Raw genomic sequence first — 25,551 nt, 5'->3', positions numbered from 1 at the left:
AAAAACTTTTTTTTTCTCACCTTACCTGTGCTTCTTTTGCAAACACGATAAACTTGAGCTCTCCAATTATCAGTCTGATTATAGTTCCTCCCGATCTACCCTGTCTTGATCCCTCAAAGTTTTTAAACCTTTGGCCAACTCTCCACTTGAATGAAAACAGTGCTGACCTCTCCAATCAATTTTCATGACTGAAAGTTCTCAACCCTCGAACAACATTCTTGGAAACCTCTTCTGCACTCCCTTATAATGCATTCACAACTTTTTTGAAACTGTCCACAATACTCTAGCTGAGTTCAAACTAGTGTCTTATAAATGGCGTAAGTTTCTTGTTTTTTAACTCAATGCCCCTATTAATGAAACCTTGATGGCTTTCGGCTTTATTAACTGCTCTGATTACCTGCCCTGTCACCCGTGATAACGTAGTTATGCACACTCTCAGGTCTCTCTGCTCCTGGCTGCCCCCACCCCCAAGACTCATACCCTTTATTTTCTACCATGTCTCACAGCACATTTCTTTATGTTGATCTTCATCTGCCATTTATCCACCCATTGCACCAACTTGTTAATGTCATTTTGTCGTTCTGCGCTGTCTGAATTAAAATACGGTCTGTTACTTCTTCAAACAAAAAATTCAGAAATTTATGTTAACCACAATTTCCCTTAAGGAAATCCATGCTGACTCTTCTGAATTAACCTATATTTTCCATCTGGAGAAAGTGAGGACTGCAGTTACTGGAGAAGTCAGAGTTGATAAAGGGTGGTGTTGGAAAAGCACAGCAGATCAGGCAGCATCAGAGGGCAGGAGAGTCAATGTTTCAGGCTTAATGCCTTCATCAGGAATGTGGAGGGAAAGAGGGATGAGAGCTAAATAGGGGGTTTGGGTGGGGATGGGGGCAAGGTGAGGGGGAGGTGATAGACAGATGCTGGTGGGGGCTAACTGTGATAGGTTGGTGGGAAGGTTGTCTATTCTGAATATAGGTGCAAAAGCTTCTCTACCACCAACTTGAGCTGACTGATCTAATGATGCCTTCACAAATTGGTGTACCTTTTCCATTTAGTGAACGGTACCACAGTTCCTGTTGTGGCTTTCGTCTCTGACCAGTTTATGGTTCAATCTCTGCTCAGCTAATAAGCATGCCCTCTGAGCTTGGAATCTGTCACTTTACTCCCACTCTGACCGTTCTGTCCTTGGTTCACTGTAACTCTGAGGAACAGTACCTTCCTTTTCACTTTGATGCTTTACAGTTTCCACATTTGGCACTGAGTTCAACAATTTCAGGTAATGTTTCGTGCTGGGATGATAGCTGTTGGTGATGCTTCTGCTAATTTCCTATTTACACTTCCTCCAGACCCCTTTTTGTTTCCTAACTTATCCAGTTACTATGTATTTAAGCATTGTGCCAACATCTCCTTTGCCATTTCATCTCTCCTGCATTTCGCCCGATTCCATTTTCCTCTTTCTTATCGCCCCCCTCGTTCAAAACCTTTCAACTCCTTTTCAAGCTCCGATGTAAGAATTTTGAAATCAAATATGGGCTCTGTTTTTCTCTTCATCAGCGCCTCCAGACCTGCTGAGAATTTCCAGCCCCTGTTCCATTTTTATTTTAGATTCCAGCAACTGCATTACTTCGCATTACTCGCCCTCAGCCAGTGAAATCCTTTCTTGTCTTACCTGGGTAGCTCCTTCATCTTAACTGAGCAGAACTACTGGATTTTCTTTGCCACTAGGCAAAATTTCAAAAGAGTTCAATTATGCTCCTACTCTTGCTTTGGAAGATGCCTTGATTTGAGTTAGCAAGACCTGAAGAAGGGCTTATGCCCGAAACGTCGATTCTCCTGCTCCTTTGATGCTGCCTGACCTGCTGCGCTTTTCCAGCAATACATTTTTCAGCTCTGATCTCCAGCATCTGCAGTCCTCACTTTCTCCTAGTTGGCAAGACCCATGCAGGACATGCAAGAGGAGAAAAACTGAATTCTAATACAACTTGTAGCCTCCAGCAAAAGATTGATCAGGGTAATTTGTTTTGTGCTAGAATTCCTCAGTGAGCATTCGACATCCATTTCACTGTGCTGGCCTCTTCACTCATGCTATAATTAAAGCTGTACGCTTCAGAAGGCACTTTCAGTAAGTTGAGGTCTGTTAGAAGCTCAGCAACGCAGCCTAATTTTGCGTTTCTGTTGCAGGGGTCTCCAGATGATTCAAATTCGCTGTTGTTTTTTTTTAATATACCCAGCATCTGTCACACTGCCAAGTCTCTGAGTTGACAGCTGCGAGGGAACTGTCTCTTTGCACAGCCCTTGCAATTAGCCTTGGCACAGTTTCCATCAGTTAATTAGATTTTAAATATTTACGAGGACTTTTGTTTAAAATTGGTTGGTTATTGATCATTATGTGTCAGTGTATGGAACACAGGCGTACTTTATCAGACGGTCGGCCTCTCCTTTTCAGTTTTGAGTTCTTTAATTATGAAGGCGTGTTCTTTCTAAGTAGCTTCCCAAACATTGTGCTGGAGGTCACTTTGTGAAGGCTCAGCCAACTTGCCTTACCTGTTTCATTTTTGCCTTAACAGCACAACACGCTGTTCAGATATCGAAAGCAGCTGGGACAGTTTGGAAGTAGCTTTCACTTTCTTGCCCTCCTCTGCCACTGAAAGAAAAGGCTGACAATGTTTCTCAGATCGGTGGGAGCCAAATGATTGACAACATTTCAAAACCAGCAAAGGATAACTCATGAGCAAGGAACATAAAAGCAGACAGTAAGTGCTTCTGCAAACATGTAGAAAAGAAGAGAATAGATGAAGTGAATGTTGATATCTTAGAGGATGAAATTAGAAATTAATAATGGAAAATAAGGAAATGGCAGAGACTTGGGAAAAATATTTTGTCTCTAGCTTCCCAGCTGCAGGTTTAAAGCACTCTATTAACAGTAAATAATCTGAGTCAAATATGAGGGAAGAACTTAAAACAATGATTACCGCAAGAGAAAAAGTACTGGCCAAACTAATGGGTCGAAATGCTGAAGAATCCCTTGGGTCTGCTGTCTTACATCCTAGGACCTTAAAAACACATGGTTTTTATAACATTGTTGACTCGGCCAGTATTTATTGCCCAGAGGACAGATAGGAGTCAACCACGGTCGTGGATCTAGACTCACATTTAGGCCGATTTCCTTTACTAAATAACATTAGAAAGTCATAGAGTCCTAGAAAATGCCCTTTGGCCCTTGAGCCTGCACTGGCATGACTACCACTAAAAGTGTGCTAATCCCAATTTCCTGCATTTGTCCCATATCCTTGTATTTATATTATTTCAAGTGCTTATCCAAATATTTTTTAAAGGTTGTAAGGTTTCCGACCTCCATTACCTTCCCAGGCTGTGCATTCCAGATTCCCACCATCGTCTGAGTGCAAAGGATTTTTTTTCTCAAATTCTCTCTGAATCTCTTGCCCCTCACTCTGAAACAATGCTCCCTCAACCAAGGGCAACAGCTGCTCTCTACTTACCCTGTCCATACCCCCTCATAACCTTATACATCTCAATCATGTTCCTCCTCAGTCTTCTCTGCTCTAAAGAGAAGGAGATGCACTTTTATGATAATTGACAGCTGTTATGTGGTGGTCATTGTGTTTTATTGAGTTCAAATTTCACTATGTACAATGGTGCACTTTGAACCCATGCGCCCACAGCCTGAACCTGGGGCTCAGGATTACTAGACAGCGGCATTACCACTATGGCCCCACCTCACTTGGGGTGGCGACTGTGGATGCATTACCAAATTCTTCCAAAAATCCCTCAGTTCTTGGGGTCCCAGTGAATTGGAACGTCCGCAAATATGATCCTATCTAAGAAAGAGCAGAAATCAAGAGCTTATAAGTGAGTCAGCCATTTATCATTGGGAAAATTGCCAACATGAGCCAAAGGGCCTGTTCTGTGCTGTACAGGAAAAGCTGGATTCCATTCCTGAGCAAGATATTTAGAAATTTATAACGTAATCAGGCAGAGTCAACATGTCACAATGAAAGGCAAAATTGGCAAATCTATGAGAAATTCATTACATTGAAAGTAGACAGAGGAGAACCAAGAGATGTAGAATATTTGGAACTGCAAAATACAGTTAATAGCATGTCGCATAAAAGGTTACTGCACAAGTCAAGATTTCAGGCGGTGGGGGTGATCCGTTAGCATGGATTATGATTACCTACCTGAGAGAAAAGAAGAGTCTAGAGAAGGTGATAACTTCTTAGGTTGGTAAACCATAACTGGAGAAGTGTCACAGAGAGCAGTGCTGGGGTCTCAACTACTTGCCATCTATTTAAATGAGTTAATTGTGGATTTAAATTCACTGACTCTGGTAAAGTCCTGTGTGAACTCAATGGAATGTTGCACAGGTAATTGGTCAAGAAAGCCTCCAACAAAGGAAAACGTTAAAAAAGAGAGATAGTGAGCAGTAGATCATCTCCCCCCTCTTGGCAGGAAGCCACCTCTTGTAGACTCGTCCATTTTATCCTCCAGAAATACCCAAAGGACAGGGGATAAAATGTTTCAAGTCTACCGGAGTAAACTAGTAAAAATGAATGCGCTTGCATGGACCTGCTTGCTATAACATACTGTGAAGGTCACAACTGAAGTGCTATTTATCCCTCTGTAGCAGATCAAGGAATCTCCATCACTCTGAATACAGGAAGTCAGTGAGCGAACAATCAGATAGAAAGAAAATAGAATGTAAAAAGAAGTCTCTTTCTCATCCTGAACATTGGAATTCAATCATGGCTGGAAGGCATCAGAACAGTAGAATGACAACCAATCTGCAAAATAAAAGTTCAAGAAACTGCCTGATAATCTACCAACATCAATGTTATTGGTAGCCTCCATTGCAATAGTCACAGTATTCAAAATCTCCCCTTTGTGAACAATTCATAGGTCTGTTTTTCTCACGTTTATCTTTTTGGACTCACCACTTATTTCTAATCTAACTGTAAGTCCGTTAGCATTTCTTTTCATGTTTAGTAATTAATAAACTCACTGTCTTTTGTAATTCAGAAAAGCCTAGTTAAGTTGGCTCATTTTAAAATGTTAAAAATCACACAACACCAGGTTATAGTCCAACAGGTTTAATTGGAAGCACACTAGCTTTCGGAGCGACGCTTTTTCATCAGGTGATTGTCTGAATCATTTTAAAAGGTAAAGTCATTTGTGTTTTGGAGAAACATATTCACAAGGCAAATGATCATTTTCAAATTGACCTTGTCACAACCAACTGAGGGGCTGGGTGAATAAAGAAAGTGGGTCACTTCATTCTTCCTTAGATGGGAGCTCAACAGTTTACAATATTCTGTCTGAAACTGTAATGAATTGGGGAAACTCATTGAAGGCCTGGTCGTAACATTGGGGACTCAAACTTTACAGAAAACTGTATTCAGGCCCACATCAGATTCTTTCTCAGCAGTGAAGCAGGCTCATAGGGCTGAATAGCCTTTCCCTGTTCATGTTTGTTAGTTGTCATAAATTTGAAATTGAGTTGAGAAGCAAAGCCATTCCTCATTTTAATTTCCAGACATCAGCAGCAAAGCACTTCCAATGCCTGCTTTGGCTTGGTCAGGAATTCATGCATCTGATATACAAGGTCATATATTCAAGTTTGGGGGCAGGTGCAATTTCTAGGTATGGTCTCACCAATGTTTTGCCCAATTGCAGTGAGACCTGTACTTTATATCTCATCGCTCCCTTGCAATAAATGTCACCATTCAATTTAAATTTCAATGGCAATGGGATACCAGAATCCAGTGGCAGAGATTGGCAGACTATGTCAAACAGCATATTCCTTCAGCTCTTCTCAACAAGCTACTCGCTGACTGTACCCAAGCAGAAAATCTTGCAACACATTATCTAACAGTGGATGTGATTTTGCAACTGGACAACAATTGTTGAATAATTCTGATTGTGTGAAGAATTAGGCAGACAGCCAATTTAAGATTGTCAGTCGAACATGCATTGTGGTGCACTTGCAGACAATGGGGCTAGGTATATGAATACAGGACCCTGTTTATTGCAGATTGAATATATACATGCACTGTGCCTATTCCAACTCAACAAAATAGGTTTCACTATTTTGCATTTGCTATTTCATTTCTTAGGGAAATGACTATTCAGAGACAACTTGTCTGGTTTAAAATTTAAACAGTCATTAACTGTCAATCAGCATTACTGGGTTCATTCTCTATGTGCCTCTGCCAACCAGAGTCTCCTTGCTAAGCAAGCTGTACTCTCCTCTCATGTAATATAAATGTTGGTTTTTCCTTTGAGTTAGTATTTTTGCAAGTTGTCCTGGTGAGTGAGGTCGAGAGGGCATGGTTTAGGGTGAGAGGGGAAAGATTTAGAAAGGACCTAAGGGGCAACATTTTCATGGAGAGGGTGGAGTGTATATAGGGAATGAGCAGCCAGAGGAAGTGGTGGAGGCTGGTACAATTACAGCATTTAAAAGGCATCTGAATGGGTATATGAATAGGAAGGGTTTAGTGGGATATAGGCCAATTGCTGGCAAATGGGATTAGATTAGGTTAGGATGCTCATTCAATATGGATGAGTTGGACCGAAGGGTCTGTTTCCATGCTGTACATCTCTGTCTCTATGACTCTACGAGTGCAAGACTAAATGTGTCTTTTTTAACAATACTCAAGTTCTGTATGACCAAATGACTATCTGTGCAGTGCCTTAAGCACTGCCCACTATAATGGTAAATAGGCAAAAGGTTTAGGAACTCAATGGAGTTTTAAAAAATGCAATCAGCAACTGGCCAAGTATTCAAGTATGCAAAGATGGGGTTGAACAGCCTTCTGGATGTGCTGCATTTGATGGAGATAGACCCCCAACTCTATTAAGGAGGGAGTGCCAGGATTTTGACCCAGTGACACTGAAGGAAGGGCAATATATTTCCAAGTCAAGACAGTAAGTGGCTTTGAGGGGAAATTGAAGAGTAAGACATAATATCGAGGTCAACTTCATAGTTTTTGTTACAATGTCTATCATATCAAAATGACCTGTAACTAGTTGGTATTATGCAATAAAAGACTTCATATTCAAATCAGAAGCTTCTGCTAGTTAGACTGTTAAGTGATTTATCCAGATAAGAATAGACTAAGCAGGTTCTGTAGAACCCTAAGTGGATACAGAATGGTGGCAGAAAACCTATCTCATGGGAAGGCGTAGACTTGAGTTGCCTGCATTTACAACAGTGATGACAATAATGTGAACTGCGATGCTCTGAGGCGATGAAAGATATCATATAGATAAAAGGTCTTTCTTTATTTGATAGCTAGTTCCAGTCAGGGATTAAATGAACTTACAAAAACTCCATTGAAGTGCTTGATCTATGGGAGAATGTATGACTGGCACTATGAAATGATCTTTTATTGATTTGTATTTCTTCAGCTTCTCAGTAACTGGAACTTAATAAAGTTATAACATCTGGACCAGTGAAATGACAACGCAAGAATGAAATGGTAGGAGTAATAATAAAATAGTGATATAATTCTAATAGCTATTCAGTAATATTTCAATAACACTGTAAATACAGTCCTGAAACCACTTTATGAATATTTAATAGCATAATCTGAAATGTATTATTAATTTCTAATAAACACTAGTTATGAAATATTTAAATTGCCTTGCAAGTGACTATTGGTTCTTCTGAAACTGACACTGTATCCCGAATCCTGTGTCAATCCGATCCAGTTCATAAATTAACGTGTGGAGGTCATGCATGACAACTTGGCACAAGCTTGTAAATGCATGACCTAATGTGATACTGGAATATACAAAACAGCAGATGAAGGAAGAACAAACCTGCATTCCTGTGGTAACTTTCAAGGTCTCAGAATGTATCAAACAGCTTTATAGTCAACAAAGTAGTAAATTGATTTGTAGTTGGGATTGCAATGTAGCAAATGTGGCAGCCAATGTGCACACAGCTAATTCTCTCAAAGCGCAATATGATAATTATTAGCTAATCTGTTTCTTGTTAAGGGATGTTGTTTGAGTGGGAAATAGTGGTCAGGACAGAGAAACATAGGAACTTAGAATCTATGGACAAGGCTAGGCGTTTTGACCCTTTGATTTAGTTTATTTTGATTTATCATTGTCACATGTACCTCGGTTCTAATGTTATTTTGTTTTGCATGCAGTACAGGCATATCATACCACATAAAGTACATTAGGATAGTACAACAGAGCAAAGCATACAATGCTACAGCTGCAGAAACAATGCACAAACAGCGAAATCAACATTAAATTTAAAGTTTGAGAGGTCCATTCAGCAGTCTAATAACAGCGGGGAAGAAGCTGTTCTTGAATCTGTCAGTACGTGTTTTTGAGCATTTGCATCAAGGCTGGGCATTTACATTAATACCATATTTACATTTCTCCCCATACCTCATTGATGCATTTAAAAGCTTATCTCTTTTATTTAAATTATTTTCCTAATCAAACCATTATTACATATCACTGGGGCAGGTAGAGGTTGAGACCAGGTTTCCAGGTGGGAACACTATCACTGCACCCCAAGGACTTCATCTCTTCACTGGACACATGCAGTGATTCATGGAGGCAAATTCCACAGGTCAATACACTTTGAGTGAAGATATTTTTTCTCCCTTCAATCCTAAGTAGTCTACCCTGTATCTTGAGACAGTGCCCTCCAATTCTGTGGAAGGACATCAGGAAGAACTAGCCTGTTTCTCTTCAAAATATTGCCATGGACATTTTTGCATCCATCTCAGTGGGTAGAGTGGGCCTCACATGTTGTCCAAATACTGGAACTTCTGTCAGTGCAGCACTTCCTTGGTACTGTATTGCAACATCTTTCTGGATGTTGCACTTGTCTTGTACTGTGAGTCCAGGAACTCAGAGGCTGAAGCATTAACTACTGTAAGCACATTTATAGGTTTCAAGCTTCCCTTTTCAATTTTCCACCATTGCTCATGGGTAAATATAATTCTAAATTTTAGTTTTCCCATTTATCTCTCCTCTACACCACAAACCTTAGGACCTTATAAGAGGAGCCTTCATTACACCAACCTCTCTGAGTGAAGTTGCCAAATTTAGGACTACCTGGGACTCTTGCTCACAAACATATTCCATCTGGAGCTCTTACACAATTTTTGTGGATTTGTTTTCCATCTCAGTATATTTGCAAGATCCTAGATCTCCCCTATGCCACCAATATTAAACAGATCTAATTTTACAGATTACAATAACAGATATATTTGATTAGAGCTGAATAGAAACATGAATCATAAAATGTTAAACATTACTCAAGTACACTGAAAACCCAACAATGCTTTTGGACAAACACATTTGATGGTTTAATTATACTTGATTAGCACTTGTGACTACACAGAAGTCGATTTACACTTTGAAAAAATAATCTCCCAGCAATGAACCAATGCATTCAGAATTTTTTTCCTCATATCCCACTTTCTGTGTTACAACATCTTAATGGGACATAATAAACAGTTGTTCCTGAAAAAGCAGTTTAAGGTGAACCTTCAGTCTGCTCAAACAATAGAAATTAGCAGCACTGCAGTACTCTTTCAGGCTTTTGTTTTTAATAACTCGTTTATTTTGAAGTCAAGGTTCAGGAACATGAAAGCCACAATCAACCACTCGAACCTAGACAAATGTAGGTGGGCTGAAAACAAAAAAAAAATTGGAATTTGACTGGAATCTATTATACACTCAGCTGGGACATAACAATTCTGCTAAGCAGGAACCACTCAGCATACATATGTCCATGCATTCACCATGGACAACAGAGTATGTTGTTGTCAACAATCCAATTTTAATCTGAGGACAAAGGTTCGTTTCTTGCCTAATTAAATTCCACTAGAAAACAAGGAAAGCAGAACACCACATACTTGTGAAAATGCTTTTAGTCCCCCTGATTTCACAATTAGTCAACTAATGGATTTGTATAAATGGTGACCGAGAGAGAGAGACAATAGAAACTCTCCTTCACCATAATGGTTATGGTCAATTTGAATGATACATTTTGACACAGCAATTTACAATGGTAGATGATGGTGGAAATAAGAGATTAATAATTGTGGCTGAAGGAAAGGACACAAGATTTTAAAAAACATATAGATATGCCTGACATGCCAATACAATGATTTCAGTCATTGTTTGAGCTAAAACATAATGCAACAACACCTAGTGTAGGCTAAAAATACCAAATAAATGTCCACAGTCCCATGGTTACACCTCTGTGACCTTTTTTCAACAACAGACGCAGGTTAACAGCAACATCGAGTTTTAATGTGAGTCAGTTCCCTGGCAATCCCTGTGCCTAGACCATCCGAAGTGGGGGGAAAGGATATGGAGATAAATTGTTCATCTTGAGTCTCATTGCCAAAATGAAGTCAATGTCAAAGGAGTGCTTCGCAAACACGGGGATTGCACCCTCCCATTCCCACCCATGCCAATGACACCAGGTCATACGATGGACTGTTTAGTTACCTGAGAACTCATTCTCAGTGTGGGAGTTATTCACCTCGACCATGAGCCATTGCCTCAGAAGAAGAATATCTGAGTGAATTTTCGTTCCTTGTCAGAGCTACATGCAATGTCTTGCTCTTCATCAATGTAAGTTCACATAAAAGCAGAGAAGTGCTGGAGAAACTCAGCAGATCTGGCAGCATCTGTGGAGTCAGAAAACACACCCAATGTTTCAAGTTTGAAAAGGCCAGCAGCTCACAGCTCTGAAACAGAGTCATGCTGAACTCGAAATGTTAACGCTGTTTTTCTCTCAGTTGATGGTGCCCGACCTGTTGAGTTTCTCCAGCACTTCCTGTCTTTATTTTGGATTTCCAGCATCTGCAGTATTTTGCTTTTATACATTGCATGTAACACATGGTTAGTGCAATGAGAGGTCTGTTAGCTCACTCACCTTCAGGTGTCTGAGTTCCTTGGTTTTTGAATGCCTGACAGAAAGTGGCCTTACTATAACTGACACTGAAGATAATCCGCTATCTGTACATGCATCCAGATGGTCCTCCAGGTAGCTTGAATTTAGGTTGGTTTCTTTTTCAATAAATAATCAGGGCTGCAGTTAAAATGCAGAAGTAGGTGGACTTCAGGGATTCATTGGCCAAAGGATGATTTAATTTATGGTTATCTAGCAATCAGCAACAGTAAAGACCGGGACAAAAAAAGCATTAAAAAGACATACAATGAATTGTAAAGAAATTAATTGCAGCCTTTCACAGAAAGGCAATTCACTTGAGTAAAAGAGGGAACACTTTAAATGATAATATAGTATGCCCAAGATAACAACGGACCTCAGAAGATGTGAGAAGCAGACTGCTTAAATTTGGCAATTACAATTGAAATCAGAAACAATATATAAAATCTCAAAGGATAAAGGAGGGTAGGAGAAGATTGGAAGAATGTATTACAGTAGTTTTAAAATTAAGTGTTAGGTGTAGAGAATATCCCAGTGATGAAAACCAAGCAATGAAGGCTTAAGTTTAAATAGCATCTTATTGTGACTCTGACTCTACAGCATCTGCAGTCCTCATTTTCTACTCTTTAGCAAACATATTGATTATATAAGTTCAGAAGAAGATCATATTGGACTTAAAATGTCAACTTTCTGTCTGATTCATATAGCGATGTAACACTGGTTAGACCAGAATTTATTGCCTGTCCCTAATTGCCCAGAGGGCAGTTAAGAGTCAGCCCCAGTGATGTGAATCTGAGACTATAAACTAGACTAGTAAGTATGACCAGCAGGAGGCTGGAAGAACACAGCATCAGGAGGTGGACAAGTCAACGTTTCGGGTGCAACTCTTCTTCAGGACTGGGGATAGGTTTAAGGGGAGCTGCAGGTAAAGGATGTGGTGGGGGGTTTGAGTGGGGAGGTGGGTGGGGTGGTGAGGTCAGGATAGGTGAACACAGGTAGAGGGTATGACTTGGTTGTTCGATGGGAGGGATGAATCTGATTGGTAGCTGGAAGAAAGGGTCGATGGGAGGAATGGCTTGGAGGGGCTGGGAGGGGATTTGGGGCTGGGAAGGGAAGTTATTTGAAATTGGAGAACTCAAAGTTGAGTTCTCCAGGCTGTAGGCTGTCCAGGCAGAAGATGAGGTGTTGTTCCTCCAATTTGTGGTGTGATTCATTGTGACAATGCAGGAGGCCAAGGATGGTTACGTCGGAAAGGGTGTGGGAAGGGGAATTAAAATGGGCGGTGACTGGGAGGTCCGGTCAGCCTCTGTGGGCCCGGCTGAGATGCTTAATGAACTGATGTCTAAGTTTACGTTCAGTCTCGCTGATGCAGAGAAGACCACATCGGGAGCAGCAGATGCAGTAAACTAGGTTGGAGGAGAGGCAGGTGAACCTCTGTCTCACCTGGAAGGACTGTTTGGGGCCCTGGATGGAGGTGAGGGGGTGGTGGGTACCGGCAGGTTTCCCATCCTTTACAGTTGCAGGGGAAGGTACCTGGGGGTTTGGAGAGTGTGGTGAGAATGCACGAACCAAGGATTGACAAAGGGAATAGTCCTTGCGGAAGTCAGAGAGGGGTGGGGAAGGGAAGATGTTCTTGGTGATGGGGTCTAGTTGGAGTTGGCTGATGTGTTTAAGGATAAAACGTTGCATGCAGAGACTGGTGGGGTGGTAGGTGACGACAAGGGGGATCCTGTCTTTACTGCATGGGTGGGGGATGTTTAGAGCAGTGGTGCAGGGAATGGAGGAGGTGCAGTAGAAGACTGTCTGGATGACGTGGAGGGGTGGGGAGAGCACGTTTTTCAAAATAGGTGGACAACTGGGATGCTTGGGAATGGAATGTTTCCTCATAAGTTTAGTTTCCTAAAGGACGTTAGTGATCCAGATAGGATTTTCCAACAGTTGATCATGGTTTTGTGGTCATCATTGGACTTCAGATTATATTTCTTGGCATATTTCTCCAGCACTTTGATTTGATTTCAAAGCATCAACAGTGCTTTACTTTTATTTCTGAAATCTATGCTGTGCATTGAAATGTATTCACTGTTGTGAGAAAGTTAACCAGTTTGAATCCATGAAGCAATGCCATAATGAACAGATCCTTTGTTTTTGATGATGTTGTGTCAGGTAATTTATTGGCCAGCGGCACCAGGATTAACTCTACTATGTTCTCAAAAAACATTCCCATGGGATTCAGAGATGAAGGTGATACTAACATATAAGCAAAATAATAAAACATTCTCTCCCAGTGTCATGTCAGAAAAGAAATAGGAAGCATGAAACTAAATGATGATCCTGATGTTGATTTTAGAATTAAAAATTTGACTTGATGTAAGTCAAATAAACATTGTAATTATTTACTAGAAGTATTTGCCCTGAAAAGAATGCATTACATACAACAATATTTTGAAGTCAGTGTGATTGAGAAACTAAAGAAAGGGCAAATTGAATAGCAAAAGCAATGAACCAATCTATGCTGGCACTAACTAATTGGCAAATGGACCCCACATTGTAATTCCTTAGATTGAGCTCCTTAGAATCGTTACACTGACACAAATCAAAGACTAAAAGGCAAAAGAATTCAAATGCAGAATTGGGTGTGGGAATTGGAAAATGCTCATGGCAGGTATGGGGAGAGAAGAGTAGGTGCAGGGATTTACACTTTAATTGATTCCATTTGATATAGAAAATGCAGTTATCAAAATCTATAATCAGCCGGTTACATTTGCCAATGAAATTACGAGGGAGGATGGATACTGAAGTTACTGATTGGAGGCGCGTTTACATTTGTTATACAATTGCATTGACGAATAATGAACTGCATTGTTAAAAGTATTGCACAAAGCATATGTGACAGCATGGAATTTAACAAGTTATCTGCATATTTACAAAAAGGCATTGAAATGATGTGAGAGACATCGTTAATAGTCTCCTGAATGTCACCAACCCTCTCAAGGGAACACAGAGGTTTAGCACCCAAAGCGTTAATTGGCGCATTATGGATTTTATGTTAGCATAATACAATCTGCTGAGATACATTTCGCATCCTTCCTATAACTTAGAGTCATAGAGTCATAGAGATGTACAGCACAGAAATAGACCCTTCGGACCAACCCGACCAGATATCCCAACCTAATCTAGTCCACCTGCCAGCACCTGGCCCATATCCCTCCAAACCCTTCCTATTCATATACCCATCCAAATGCCTTTTAAATATTGCAATGGTACTAGCCACCACCACTTCCTCTGGCAACTCATTCTATACACATACCACCTTCTGCATGAAAAAGTTGCCCCTCAGGTCCCTTTTATATCTTTCTCCTCTCACCCTAAACCTATGCCCTCTTAACTCCCTGACTCCAGGGAAAAGACTTTGTCTATTTACCCTATTCATGCCCCTCATGATTTTATAAACCTCTATCAAGTCACCCCTCCAACGCTCCAGGGAAAACAGCCCCAGCCTGTTCAGCCTCTCCCTAGAGCTCAAACCCTCCAACCCTGGCATCATCCCTATAAATCTTTTCTGTACCCTTTCAAGTTTCACAACATCCTTCCGTTAGGAAGGGGACCAGAATTGCGTGCAATTTTACAAAGGTGGCCTAACTAATGTCCTGTACAGCTGCAACATGACCTCCCAACTCCTGTACTCAATACTCTGACCAATAAAGAAAAGCATACCAAACGCCTTCTTCACTATCCTATCTACTCTGACTCTGCTTTCAAGGAGCTATGAATCTGCACTCCAAGGTCTCTTTGTTCAGCAACACTCTCTAGGACCTTACCATTAAGTGTATAAGTCCTGCTAAGATTTGCTTTCCCAAAATGCAGCACCTTGTATTTATCTGAATTAAACTCCATCTGCCACTTCTCAGCCCATTGGCCCATCTGGTCCAGATCCTGTTGTAATCTGAGGTAACCCTCTTCGCTGTCCACTACACCTCAACTTTGGTGTCATCTGCAAACTTACTAACTGTACCTCTTATGCTCATATCCAAATCATTTATATAAATGATGAAAAGTAGTGGACCCAGCACTGATCCTTGTGGCACTCCACTGGTCACAGGCCTCCAGTCTGAAAAACAACCCTCTACCACCACCCTCTGTCTTCTACCTTTGAGCTAGTTCTTTTTCAAATGGCTAGTTCTCCCTGTATTCCATGAGATCTAACCTTGCTAACCAGCCTCCCATGGGAACCTTGTCGAACGCCTTACTGAAATCCATATAGATCACATGTACTGCTCTGCCCTCATCAATCTTCTTTGTTACTTCTTCAAAAAACTCAATTAAGTTTGTGAGACATGATTTCCCACGCACAAAACCATGTTGACTATCCCTAATCAGTCCTTGACTTTCCAAATACATGTACACCCTGTCCCTCAGGATTCCCAATAACAACTTGCCCACCACCGACATCAGGCTCACCAGTCTATAGTTCCCTGGCTTGTCCTTACCACTGTTTCTTAAATAGTGGCACCACGCTAGCCAACCTCCAGTCTTCCGGCACCTCACCTGTGAATATTGATGATACAAATATCTCAGCAAGAGGCTCCGCAATCACTTCCATAGCTTCCTTCAGAGTTCTCAGGTACACCTGCTCAGGTCCTGGGGATTTATCGACTTATATGTGTTTCAAGACATTCAGCACTTGCTCCTCTGTAATTTGGACATTTTTCAAGATGTCATCATCTATTTTCCCACATTCTATATCTTCCATGTCCTTTTCCACAGTAAACTCTAATGTAAAATACTCGTTTTGGTATCTCCCTCATCTCCTGCAGCTCCACACAACAGCCGCCTTGCTGATCTTTGAGGGGCCATATTCTCTTCCTAGTTACCCTATTGTCCTTAATATATTTCTAAAAACCCTTTGGATTCTCCTTAACTCTATTTGCCAAAGCTATCACATGTCCCCTTTTTGCCTTCCGGATTTCCCTCTTAAGTATATTCCTACTGCCTTTATACTCTTCTATAGATCTATCCTGTCTGTATCTGACATATCCTTCCTTCTTTTTCTTAACCAAACCCTCAATTTCTTTAGTCATCCAGCATTCCCTATACCTACCAGCCTTTCCTTTCACCCTGACAGGAATATACTTTATCTGGATTCTTGTTATCTCATTTCTGAAGGCTTGCCATTTTCCAGCTGTCCCTTTACCTGCGAACATTTGCCCCCAATCAGCTTTTAAAGTTCTTGGCTAATACCTTTGAAATTAGCCTTTCTCCAATTTAGAACTTCAACTTTTAGATCTGGTCTATCCATTTCCGTCACTATTTTAAAACTAATAGAATTATGGTCGCTGGCCCATTGATACCTCAGTCACCTGCCCTGCCTTATTTCCCAAGAGTAGGTTAAGTTTTGCACGTTCTCTAGTAGGTACATACTGAATCAGAAAATTTTCTTGTTCACACTTAACAAATTCCTCTCTATCTAAACCCTTAACACTATGGCAGTCCCAGTCTATGTTTGTAAAATCAAAATCCCCTAACATAACCACCCTATTATTCCTACAGATAGCTGAGATCACCTTACAAGTTTGTTTCTCAATTTCCCTCTGTCTATTGGGGGGTCTATAATACAATCCCAATAAGGTGATCACCCCTTTCTTATTTCTCAGTTTCACCCAAATAAAGTCCCTGGATGTATTTCCCGGAATATCTTCCTTCAGTATAGCTATAATGCTATCCCTTATCAAAAATGTCACTCACTCTCCTCTGTTGCCTCTCTTTTTGTCCTTCCTGTCGCATTTGTATCCTGGAACATTAAGCTGCCAGTCCTGCCCATCCCTGAGCCACATTTCTGTAGTTGCTATGATATCCCAGTTCCATGTTCCTAACCATGCCCTGAGTTCATCTGCCTTCCCTGTTAGGCCTCTTGCATTGTAATAAGTGCAGTTTAATTTATCAGTCCTACCTTGTTCTCTGCTTTGTCCCTGTCTGCCCTGACTGTTTGTACCAATCTCAGCTTGATCTCTTTCCTCACTGCCTCCCTGGATCCCACCCCCTCCACCCTAAGGGCAGACTCATGAGACTGGGATGAATTTGACCTGGTGAAGCCAGGGCTTTTCAGAGGATATAAAACAACGCTAGCAGAAGAAGAACTTCATTAACGATCACGTTATATTGGGGACAGATATTGTCAGAAGATCGGTGGGAAGCTGGCTGGGTTGAAGTGTAGGAAAGATGTACAGGATGCTATGGTGCTTTGGTGGTTGCTATGGATGGAATCTCCCCAGCTCCTGAAGCACATGGGACTTTGGAGAGAAAATTAGGTGAGATCAAAGATCTTCAGAATCAGAATCAGAATCAGAATCCCTACATTGTAGAAACAGGCCCTTTGGCCCAACCAGTCCACACTGACCCTCCGAAGAGTATCCCACCCAGACCCATTCCGCTATCCTATATTTACCCCTGACTAACGCACCTAATCTACATATCCCTGAACACTATGGGCAATTTGGCATGGCCAATTCACCTAACCTGCACATCTTTGCAGATTTTTATATCAAGATCACAAAGTCACATTCTTCCAAATGAGCATTGAGCTGCAAGATGAGAACCTTGTTAGGTAGTAAGTGAATTTCTTCAGTCAGAGGGTGGTGAATCTATGAAATTCATTGCCACAGAAGGCTATGGAGGCCAGGTCATTGAGTGTGTTTCAGACAGAGATAGATAGATTCTTGATTATTAAGGGATCAAGGGCTACGGGGAGATAGCAGTTGAGAAGTAAATCAGCCATGATCAAATGATGGAGCAGACTCGATGGATCAAGTGTTGATTGATTGATTATACAGTGAATGTTTTGATTATGAGTACAGTCAGTTCCGCTATACTGCTGTAGTTCCGCTCTCGTGCAATCCTATGTTATAAGAAAATCGTGTAATACAATGCCATTTAAACTAATGGGGCTCGAATCACGTTATAACCAATACACGTTTTAAAAGTTCATGCTTTAGAAACCATGTTCCTAACTCATGTTATAGTGAATTTGTGTTAACGAAACACACATTATAGCAGAACGACCTGTAGTACAGGCAAATAGCCTAATTCTGCTCCTGAATAACATGGCATTCTGGTCTTAAGGAGTAATAATGAATCTATGTTGGTCTGTTTGTAAGCATTAACATTGCATTATTATCTAATCTTGCCGACTTGCAGTTTTCCGTTCTCCCGTTTGCTGGATAGAAACTCAATGGTACCAATTTCAGACATGAAAATGAGAATGGGTATCGGGTGATACCAACTCACCACGTGCACCTCCATCCTAGGCAGCAGTCATCAACATTTCACATGCAGTGACCACTGACATCCCTCATCCATGGTTGTTGGCATCAGAAATATACTGACCTCTCCACATCCTCATGACCCACTTCCGATCCACTTACAGTTGAGTTTCACACTTCAGGCCTGCACTTTGGATTGTACCTGCATTGTCCAGGTCAGGGTTCAGGGGCTAGTGTTGAGAGCTGAGCTCTCAATTGGAAGAGGACTGTGGGAATGGGTAGCAGTTCAGTGTTGCTGGCTTCGAAAGGGAGTATCAGCAAGGTAGGGAGATGGAATTTCAGCAGGGGTTGGGGGGGTTGCTCTCAAATATCATGCTGAGCAACTCATTGAGTCAACAGTGAGATGTGTTGTGTTCCATACCTCTACAAATCACAAATACGCACTGAAAATGGAAATGGCCATGACATACCCAGAGGATAAATTTACGCACTGATGCAGTACAGGCCATAGATAACTGTAATGACAGCAATGTCCATTCAGTGAACGACCATGAGGAACACAGCTCTGCTCTTGTGGCACTGTGATAGTGCCCCTACCCCTCGAGCATGAGTCCCGGGTTCCTGCCTCTCAGGCATATAACAACAGCTCGGAACAGATTAATTAGAAAAATATCTGTGGGATATAAATCCTAGTCACGAGCAATCTTGACCATGCCATTAGCCATTGCAGATTGATCATAGTCATCTCTGTAACAGGCAGCACATAAAAATGGCACCTAATGCGGGCCACGAATCATCAAGGTAATGGAAGATCTCAGAAGATGCACAAAGGGGTTTGGGGTCGATTTCTTCTCACCTTGAACTGTCAGTATTCACAAATATGCTCTTACGTAGAATGACACCTTTCTTGACTGATGTTGGAGTGGAAGGACAAACTGGAAGACATTGTGGTCTGCAGATGCTGGAGATCAGAGTTGAGAGTGTCATCCTGATGAAGAGCTCCAGTCCAAACCGTCGATTTTCCTGCTCCTCAGATGCTGCCTGACCTGCTGTGCTTTTCCAGCAACACACTTTCAACTGGGAGGACAAGGTATCAGTATTTGGCGCAGCACATTTACAATCTCCTCCAGCTTTTATCATGCAGAATGAGGTCGCTATGGCAAAGGACCATGTAGCAGCATTCCATGGCTCTCCTTGATGGACTGTGCCATGCCCCGTTGTATGGAAGGCGATGTAAAACTGTCCTTTTGTGAGTGATGTAAATGCTGACTGCTCACATTGCTAAGGACCTGTTCTAGGTCCTATGTTCTCCACACAAGGTCATTGGTGCTGTGATCACTGATCCAGTTGCATTAAGGGTCACTGTCACTGCTGTTGTGATACATTGAACGTGCAGAGAGATGAATGAGGAACAAGTGCACCAGCAAGCCCAGGACCAGCAGCAATCTCCAACAGATACCAAACAGCCTCCACATGAAGAGTTCAGGGCTGAAGGGCTCCCAAGAATGTGTAGGAAGTCCAGCAGGCCCACAGTCTATCGTCTTCATTGCCATTTCTTCAGATGAGCAGAGTACGGTGTTGTCCCTGAATGAAGATGTCTCTGGACACTGTAACAGAATCTTGCCAACTGCTGCAATGGGACTGGTGATGTGAAGGGATGGGTATTTGAGTGATACAGTTTAATGCAACCAGCTGCATTCAGGGGTCCATTGAGGATTTGTGTGGAATCTTTCAATCCTTAATGTATGAAAGCTGTTCCCAATGCAATTTGTGCTGGATCACATGGCTTCAGCTCATTTGCCCATGATGGGTTTAGTCCTATCCCCTGGGCAGCAGGCTTTGTCAATATAACTGATTTCTTCAGGTGCTGGGTGCTACAGACTGTGTACACCTCACATTGGATAATTTCACAATTGAGCTCATCAATGGAAAAAACTTTCCATTCCATCAATTTGCAAGTAATCACAGATCACATCTGGATCACATCCTCAAAATCTACACTGGTATCTTGGAAGCTGCCTTGATGTCTATAACCTTAAGAAATCTCATGTTCCTGTTTTGTTTGAAGAGTTGGCTGCCTTACAATGATGGAGACATGGGCCACACTCTGTGACCATGGTTGGCAAGCCCATTATACAACCCCTGACTGAGGCTGGGGAGCAGATACAAATGCAGCTCATTCTTCAACCAGAGATGAAGTGGGGCAAACAATATGTCTCCTGAAGATGAGGTTCAAGTGCTTTGAACAATCTGGAGAGTTGCTGAAAGACATTCCAGAGCGATTGTGCCACATAATCCTAGCACGTTGTACTCTGCCCAAGTGGAGTAGGCCACAAAGTAAACTGATGGATTCTCAAGAGTGGGAGAGTGGTAGCAGTTTTCCGAACATGAACATGAGCAGGACAAAGAATACCTTCTGCCTGATAGAGTGCTGCAGTGATCAACTCAAGACGAACTGAGTTAACACCAGGTCCGGATAGATGAGAGCTGGATGCAATGATCACTCATTGGCTGTGAACTTGCTGCTGCTCAAAAGGCAAGCAGGTCTTACCCAGAAGCAAATGCAGCTTCTCACTGTTCTGGTTGTTAAAGATAAGGGAATGCTTTCAACTATTTGAAGGTATTCCTATTTGTGATACATTAAAAAATGAAAAGATGTTGAACTGTGCTGGACAATGGGTACAGCGTAACATTCCCTTCGAGAAGGTTCGAAGATGGAAAGATCTAAGATCTAAAGATGAGTATCCTGTGTAACTTGGTTCTTAAATAACAATAGATTACCCACGTGCACTTGTATTACCAATGATGAGTCAACTGTGCCCCTTATATGCCCTGAATGTACACTTGCATTTTGGTTTCCCACCCGCTGTGTGCATTGTGAAGGGCACTTCCTGACTGGGCTTCCAGCACTGGGGGTCCCAAGAGGTCCTGGCAGTGGTGAACACTTCCAACTGTGGCAAGAGTGAAGATACGGTGAGTGGGATAACATGGAGGCAAGGTGACTCATCATGAAATGAGTTTCAGAGAATAGCTCAGGAAATCTCACTCCAGCTCACGGAGAGAAATCCTCTATGAAACTTGCTAAAATTGAAGCTTGGCTCAACCCATTATGGTTATTGGTATAACAAAAATCAAGATGTGCGTATTCCAGGTAATAATTTAATAATCTGGCAATGGAAGCAATTCAAGTCATATCTTTGTGGAATTCTTCGACTTGTCCATTATCTGTCCGTACATTGAGCTCAGAGCCAGGATATGACCATTTGGCCAAACCTCTGCCATCACCGGACTCACACTCCCAGAACATATAGCGTAAATCAGGTCCATGAGATCTGGGATGCTCTCTGTTGGGAAGGTGAAATAGTTGGAACCCGTCCTGTGCAAGAACTAACACTTTATGATTAAAAACACTGCAAATAAATAATTGAAATAAAATGAGTTGAGACAAGTATTAAAAAGAGAAGTGAATTTTAGGTCTGAATTGTAATTAAGATAGTTGGAGGAGGAGGAAAACAAAATATGGATACCCTCCTGCAGCTTATGTCACTGTTCCTCACTATTTATCACCTGACCAATTTTTATTTCATCCCCTGAAACATCGCAGAGACATCCCACTTCTGTCACCCTCTGCTTCCTGCCTCTCAGCCAATTTTGTCACCAATGTACTGCATCGCTTCGGATCCCATGGACTCTTACTTTCTTGACCAGTTTGCCGTGAGGAGTTGATCAAAATCCTTACGAAATTTCTTCTTGAATGCCTCCCAATCTCTGACACAGTGCAAGTAGCTGCTCCCGGTTCACTTGGGCCAAACTAGCATTTTACTAGCATTTCAACTTCTGGTTTCATCTCAACTTTTTCCCCTGTTGAACTACTCAGCAGGTTACAATCCTCCTGTCAATGTACCTCACCAGTATGTGGTACTGGGAGTAAACTAGAGACTATTATCTTTGATGTCCTGCCTTACAATTTCCTACTAACACTGCAGGACCTTTTGTAAGACCTCATTTCACTTTCCTCTTGTGTCATTGGTTCCAAGATGCACCATGACCTCTGATTGTTCACCTCCGCTTCAGAATGCCCTGCAGCCATGACCTGGCATCCAGGATGCAACATACCATTCTGGAGTCATGTCTGTCCCCACAAAGGTGCCCATCTGCTCCTCTCACTCATAAATCCCCAACCTCAATCCTAGCCTTTCCACGCTTTTTCCCTCCCTCCTGATCAGCAACACCACCCACAGTGCCCTGGTCTTGGCTCTGGTCGGTCTCCACAGATGAATGATCACTCTCACCCTTTCCCAAGGTTCAGGAATGGCTTGAAAGTGAGATACACTCTCTCTATCTGCCCAGTCTCCTGCTGCTGTCTGTTGGTCACCTATTTCCTCTTTGCCTGCTCTTCCTTAAGCTGCATGCTCTGAACCATGTTATCCACAATGTGCTCAGCCTTGTGATTGCAGTGCACTGTCCAGAGCTGCTCCTCCAGTTCTAAATTCAGAGCTTGAGTTTCTCCAGCCGGACGTAACTTCTGCTCAGATGGCCATCCAGGGCTTCCCGGGACGTACAAATCACAGGCCTGAGCTCACCAGGCATCTTTTAACGAAATAGAGACTGGACCCTTTGCTTTTATTTTCCTTTACCTCTAAGTAAGCATAGAATAGAATATTCTTGTTAATGTCATAATGCAACCAGAACAGCTTTAACTCTATCAAGCAAAGACATTTGGTTTTGAAGTTCTAAATTATTAATTTTCTTTGTAAAGTTTTTAAGCTGTACTTATGTCCTTAGCTGAAATGAGTGTCTAGTCATGAGAGGCAAGTTAGAAATGCTCATCAATTATCCACCTGTTCTCCTGTGAACAGAATCATAATCATAAAGTCATGCAGCATGGAAACAGAGCCTTCAGTCGAACTCATTCATACCAGCCAAGTTTCCCAGACTAAACTCATCCCAGCTGTCTGCATTTGGCCCATATCCCTCGACACCTTTCCTATTCATCTACCTGTCCAAATGTCTTTTAAATGTTACAATTGTACCTGAATCTACCACTTCCTTTGGCAGTTCCTTCTACATACAAATCACCTTTGGTGTGAAAAAGTTGCCCCTCGGATCCCATTTAAATCTTTCTCTTCTCACCTTAAAATATGTCCCTTAATTTTGAACTCCCTCACCATAGAGAAATGACTTTTGCTATTTGCCTTGTTTATGCCTCTCATGATTTTATAAATCTCTATAAGGCCACCTCTCAATCTCCTAAGTTCCAGTGAAAAAAATTCCCAACCCATCTGGCTTATCCTAGTAACTAAAACCCTGCAGTTCTAGCAATATCCTGGTAAATCTTTCTTGAACCCTCTCCAAATTAATAATATCCTTCCTATAACAGGGTGATGAAAACTGCACACAGTACTCCAAAGTGGCCTCACCAATGTCCTGTGTAACATCAGCATGACACCCCCTATACTCAATGGTCTGAACAATGAAGGCAAGTGTGCTTACTGCCTTCTTAAACACCCGGTCTACCTGTGATGCAAGTTTCAAAGAACTATGTCCATGTACCCTTACGTGTCTCTGTTTGACAACACTAACCAGGGAAAAGTGAGGTCTGCAGATGCTGGAGATCAGAGCTGAAAATGTGTTGCTGGAAAAGCGCAGCAGGTCAGGCAGCATCCAGGGAACAGGAGAATCGATGTTTCGGGCATAAGAAGGGCTTATGCCCGAAACGTCGATTCTCCTGTTCCCTGGATGCTGCCTGACCTGCTGCGCTTTTCCAGCAACACATTTTCAACACTAACCAGGGCCCTACTATGAACTGTATATATCCTGCCCTTGCTTATTGTGTTATCAAAATACAATACCTCACATTGATCCACTATTCCATTTGCCCCTCCTCAGCCCTCTGACTCAATTGATCAAAATCCCTTTGTAGTTTTAGGTGACTGTCTTCACTGTCAACTACACCTCCAATTTAGGTGTCATCCGCAAATTAGTAGTCATGCATCCTAAATTCTCATCCAAATCATTTGTATGAATGACAATCAAAAGTGGACCCTGTGGAACACCTACTAGTCACAGGGCTCCAGTCTGAAAAACAGTCCTCCATCACCACCCTTTTTCTCCTAGCATCAAGCCAATTTAATATCCAATTAGTAAGCTGATTCCCATGTGACCTAAATTTACTTGTTAGTCTGCCATACAGAACCCTGTCAAAGGCTTCACTTAAGTCCATGTAGATAACATCTACCATTCTGCCCTCATCAATCTTTTTGATTACATCTTTAAAAAACTCAATCAGGTTTGTGAGACACAATTTCCCACACACAAAGCCATGCTGACTTTCCCTAATTAGTCCTTGTGTCTCCAAATGCATGTAAATCCTATCTCTCAGAATCCCCACCAACAACTTGCCCACTACTGATGTCAGACTCTCACTGGTCTTCAGTTCCCAGGCTTCTGCTCACAGTTTTTCTTTAATAAAGGCAAGACATCAATGTGTATTTTCCCGAATTCCCTAGCCTCCTTGTCTTTCTCCACAGGAAATATGACATGAGATATTTGTTTATTTTCTCTCTTATCTCCTATGGTTCCACACATCAATCTTTAAGGGGACTTATTCCCTCTCTACTTGCTCTTTTGTTTTTAATGCACTTGTAGTATCTCTTTGAATTGTCCTTAACCTTATCTGCCAAGACTATATCATATCTCCCTTTGCCCTGCTGATTTCCCTCTTAATAATGCCCCTGCACCCTTTATACTCTTCAAGAGATTCACTTGATCCCAGTTGTCAATACCTAATGTATGACCCTTTATTCTTGACCAAAACCCCAATATCTTTATTCATCCATTGTTCCCTACTCTTACCAGCCTTACCCTTCACTCTAAAAGGAGCATAATGCCTTTAAAGTCTCATTATCTCACTGTTGAAGGCCTCCCACTTGCCAGTTGCCCATTTACCTGCAAACAGTCTACTCCAAACAACTCTTGAAAGTTCCTGTTTCATCTGATCAAAATTTGTTGAACTCCAATTAAGAACTTGAGCTTATCCTTTTCTATAACTATTTTAAAAGTTATAGAATTATGATCACTAGTCCCAAAGTGCTCCCCCAGTTAAGACTTGCCCTGCTTTATTTCCCAAAAAAAGGACAAGGTTTGCTCCTTCTCTAGTGGGTACATCTACATATTGTTAAAGAAAATATTCTTGAACACATTTAGCAAATTCCTCACCATCCAAGCCCTTAATGCTCTGGCAGTCCCTGTCGATGTTTAGAAATTTTAAATCCCCTACCATTACAACCCTGTTATTCTTACATATATCTGAGATCTCTCTATATATTTGGTCCTCAA

At 41.6% G+C, this 25,551-nt stretch overlaps 1 long non-coding RNA gene across 1 annotated transcript in view; it reads left to right on the top strand.

Annotated features, from left to right (window-relative positions):
• Window positions 1-2,435: 2,435 nt before the first annotated feature.
• The window catches only part of LOC148148491 (uncharacterized), a 108,533-nt gene continuing 85,417 nt past the window's right edge, over window positions 2,436-25,551 (top strand). Inside the window, exons 1-3 of the long non-coding RNA XR_015758735.1 lie at window positions 2,436-2,756; window positions 4,649-4,975; window positions 7,429-7,499. This is a non-coding gene — a long non-coding RNA (uncharacterized LOC148148491). The remainder of the gene's footprint in view (window positions 2,757-4,648; window positions 4,976-7,428; window positions 7,500-25,551) is intronic.

Source organism: Chiloscyllium plagiosum, unplaced genomic scaffold, assembly GCF_037043375.1.
Source record: "Chiloscyllium plagiosum isolate Xiang-an unplaced genomic scaffold, Cpla_swu_hap1 HiC_scaffold_12, whole genome shotgun sequence".
NCBI classification, from domain to species: domain Eukaryota; kingdom Metazoa; phylum Chordata; class Chondrichthyes; order Orectolobiformes; family Hemiscylliidae; genus Chiloscyllium; species Chiloscyllium plagiosum.
The sequence above is the reverse complement of the archived record's forward strand: the minus strand, read 5'-3'. Positions and strand labels throughout refer to the sequence as shown.